Raw genomic sequence first — 4314 nt, 5'->3', positions numbered from 1 at the left:
TTGCTCTCCCACAGCCCCCCGAGATCCTGATCAGCCAGGCTGCCTGAATTCAAATCCTCCCACCTCCTCTTCTTTGCTCTGTGCCCTGAGGGGCTTCCATGGTGGCTCAGACAGTAAAGAATCTGCCTGCAAAGCAGAAGATCTGAGTTCGATCCCTAGGTCTGGAAGATCCCCTGCAGAAGGAAAAGACAGCTTTTCCTGTGGGAGCCGCCGGGTTGAGAGGAGCGTGGCCTTCTCCTCTCCCCGCCATGGCGTGTGCTCGTCCACTGATATCAGTGTACTCCAAAAAGGGGGAGTCCTCTGGCAAAAATGTCACTTTGCCTGCTGTGTTCAAGGTTCCCATTCGACCCGACGTTGTTAACTTTGTTCACACCAACTTGCGCAAAAACAACAGACAGCCCTATGCTGTTAGTGAATTAGCAGGTCATCAAACCAGTGCTGAGTCTTGGGGTACCAGCAGAGCTGTGGCTCAAATTCCTAGGGTTCGAGGTGGCAGGACTCACCGTTCCAGTCAGGGCGCTTTTGGAAATATGTGTCGTGGGGGCCGCATGTTTGCGCCAACCAAGACCTGGCGACGTTGGCACCGCAGAGTGAATACAACGCAGAAGCGATATGCCATCTGCTCTGCACTGGCTGCCTCAGCCTTACCGGTGCTGGTCATGTCTAAAGGTCATTGTACAGAGGAAGTTCCTGAACTTCCTTTGGTGGTGGAAGATAAAGTTGAAGGCTACAAGAAGACCAAGGAGGCTGTGTTGCTTCTGAAGAAACTTAAGGCCTGGAATGATATCAAAAAGGTCTATGACTCTCAGTGAATGAGAGCTGGCAAAGGCAAGATGAGAAACCGTTGCCGTATCCAGCGCAGGGGACCCTGCATCATCTATAATGAGGACAATGGTATCATCAAGGCCTTCAGAAGCATCCCTGGAATTACTCTGCTTAATGTAAGCAAGCTGAACATTTTGAAACTTGCTCCTGGTGGTTATGTGGGACGTTTCTGCATTTGGACTGAAAGTGCTTTCCGAAAGTTAGATGAGCTGTATGGCACTTGGTGTAAAGCAGCCTCCCTCAAGAGTAACTACAACCTCCCCATGCACAAGATGCTCAATACAGACCTTAGCAGAATCTTGAAAAGCCCAGAAATCCAAAGAGCACTCCGAGCACCACGCAAGAAGATTCATCGCAGAGTCCTGAAGAAGAATCCACTGAAAAACCTGAGAATCATGTTGAAGCTTAATCCATATGCAAAGACCATGCGCAGGAACACCATTCTTCGACAGGCCAGGAATCACAAAATCCGCATGGATAAGGCAGCAGCAGCAGTAGAAGCCAAATCAGATCAGAAAGGGGTTCAGGGCAAGAAACCTGTGGTGGGAAACAAAGAAAAGAAGGCTGTTGGCAATAAGAAGCTGAAGAAGCCTGTGGTGGGAAAAAATGCTGCAGGGACCAAGAAACCAGCAGCTGAAAAGAAGCCCACAGGAAAGAAACCCACCTCAGAGGAAAAGAAGGCTGCTGCTTAAACTTAAATTTGTTTATTCCGTAAATGCCGAATCATTTGGGACAGCTGATTTTGAATAAAGAAAAGCTTGAACAAAGAGGCAATGAAAAAAAAAAAAGAAGGAAAAGACAACCTGCTCCGGTATTCTCGCCCGGGGAATCCATGGACAGAGGAGCCTGGCAGACTACAGTCCATGGGGTCGCAAATAATCAGACAAGACTGTGACTCTCTGAGGCAAGCTGCAGAACCTCTCGGAGCCTCCAGCTTCCTCATCTGTAAAACGGGAGTGATGATAACAGCATTCTGAGGATTAGATGAACAAATCCATACCCCAAACCCCTCAGAACAATGCCTGGCTTGTAGGAAGCACAGAATCAATGTTAGGAATCTAGACTGCTTGGGTTCTAATCCCAGCTCTCCCATGTGCCAGCAGTGGGCAAGTTATCTAACCACGTTGTAGCTCAGTTTCCCCATCTGCGAAATGGGAATAACCATCACAACTGCCTTATAGAGTTGTGCAAAGGTTTAAAAGTTAATGGTTGTACAGGGATTAGAACAGAGCGTGGCACATGGCAAGAGCCCAGATGTGTGAGCTCTTACTCAACAGCCCGTGGCAGTATGGGCAGCTCAGTACTCTGGCTAGCATGTTTGGGAAGACTTGGAACCCCATGTTCCTTCACTGGAGGGAATTGTAGAGTGAGGACGAGTCCCCAGAGATAGGAATTCCCAAAGGCAGAAAGTTGGAGCTGGTTCGCAGCTAGCTGGCCTGGCTGACAAGGTAGGGGAAGATCCTATCTCCCAGGGGTTGGGGAGGGAAATGACCTGGCTGCAGCTTCCCAGACGGAGCCCTGGGGCTGGGCTGCTGCTCGTGGGGTCAGCTCAGCCTTCCAGCTGCTCCCCTCTTGGCCCCTGGCACCCACACCCTGGCAGCAGGCACCCTGCCACTCGCCAGATGGCACCAGGCAAGGCTGGAGCCTGGGGGTGGGCGACAGGGTTAGGCCAGGCTGTAGGCTAGGGCACCCAGGTCTTAGGACAGATGGTTGTGTCTGTCCCCAGCGCAGGATGCTGGGGGCAGGTTGCAGCAGCCCCCTGCTCCTGACAAAGCTGGGCTTCAAGATTTCCCCAGGATGTGGCCAGAAGAGTGAGAGATGGGAGTTGGGAGTCCCCAGGTGGGTCCCTTTTCTTCTTTGAGTCTGTTCCTCATCTCGGAGAGAAGAAGTCACCGAGGTGATTTATCTGATTACTCAGGTGAAATGGTTAACCCGAAACCTGGAGCCCAAGAAGTCCTCTGTGTCTGTATTACGACTGCTATTGCTTCACAGTAGGGCAGAGGTTAAAATTGTGAACTTGGGGGTCAGACAGCCTGAGTTCAAATTCTGACTCTGCCGCTTTGCAGCTGTGTGACCCTGGGCAAGGGACTTAACCTCTCTGCATCTCCTTTGCCGTCTCTAAATGGGCTAGTGATAGACGGTGGTTGTTGTGAGGGTTAAATAAAACAGGATTGAACCCTTACTTTGTGCCCTGCCAGGTATGTGCCATTTTGCTCCGCTTTTCAGATGACAAAACTGAGAGGGGTGGAGACCCTCACCCAAGATCCCATCACCAGGTAAGTGGCAGGCTGGTGGCATTTCCAGTCCCTGTGTCCAGTGCCCTGTATCTAATCCCGTGTGTGTTCAGTCGCTTCAGTCACGTCCGACTCTTTGCAGCCCCACGGACTATAGCCCGCCTGACTCTCCTCCGTCCATGGGATTCTCCAGGCAAGAATACTGGAACGGGTTGCCACGCGCTCCTCCAGGGGATCTTCTTGACCCAGCGATCGAACCCACGTCTCCTGTGTCTTCTGCATTGCATGCAGATTTTTTAGCGCTGAGCCATGGGGGAAGCCCTTATCTAATCCTGCTACTGCTAAGTCGTTTCAGTCGTGTCTGACTCTGTGCGACCCCATAGACGGCAGCCCACTAGGCTCCTCCATCCCTGGGATTCTCCAGGCAAGAACACTGGAGTGGGTTGCCATTTCCTTCTCCAATGCATGAAAGTGGAAAGTGAAAGTGAAGTCGCTCAGTCGTGTCTGACTCTTAGCGACCCCATGGACTGCAGCCTACCAGGCTCCTCCATCCATGGGATTTTCCGGGCAACAGTACTGGAGTGGGGTGCCATTTCCCCCTTAAACGAGGTTCCCTGTTGCTGGCTGACTGATGCCCATGCCATGCATACACTCATGCACAGGCATGTTCTAGGTGTTTCTGGTAACCTCGGTTCAGCTGGCTGAGGAACATTTGTCCGGAGAAAATTTGCCCCTCCTGAAGAAACCCGTCACCCTGGTACCCAATTCACACGATCGGTTATACAGCACTGTACTGTACATCACGCTGCTTTTACTCTTGTTTCCGGGCTTGAGATAAAGGCACTGCGCTACTGTACTCCACACGTTCTGTAAAGCACACAGAAGCACGAGCACTTGTAAAGGACACACGTATGTGACAGTGTATGCCAGGCACGTGAACTAACACGTGATTGGACAAGCGAGCACACGTCTGCATCTTTGAAAGTTCGCAACTTGAAGGTTCGTATGTAGGGGACTTATTGAACCTCACTTTCCTTATCTGTAAAATGGGGATGACGATGAGAGTACCTGCCTCAGAGGTGTGTCATCAGGGTTAAAAATGAGTTAATATTGGGACTTCCATGGCAGTCCAGCAGTTAAGACTTCAGGCTTCCAATGAAGGGGGCAAGGGTTCAATCTCTTGGGGAACTAAGACCCCACATATCCTGTGGCCAAAAACAAACAAAACTCTATGCCTGTGATAATAGTTACACAA

The 4314-nt window shown here is 50.9% G+C and overlaps 1 pseudogene; it reads left to right on the top strand.

Annotated features, from left to right (window-relative positions):
* Nucleotides 1-210: 210 nt before the first annotated feature.
* Nucleotides 211-1532, top strand: LOC102265809 (large ribosomal subunit protein uL4 pseudogene; annotated as a pseudogene).
* Nucleotides 1533-4314: the final 2782 nt, after the last annotated feature.

This window comes from Bos mutus, chromosome 19, assembly GCF_027580195.1.
Source record: "Bos mutus isolate GX-2022 chromosome 19, NWIPB_WYAK_1.1, whole genome shotgun sequence".
Classification (NCBI taxonomy): Eukaryota; Metazoa; Chordata; class Mammalia; order Artiodactyla; family Bovidae; genus Bos; species Bos mutus.
Note: the sequence above shows the minus strand (reverse complement) of the source record. Positions and strands in the feature narration are given on the sequence as shown.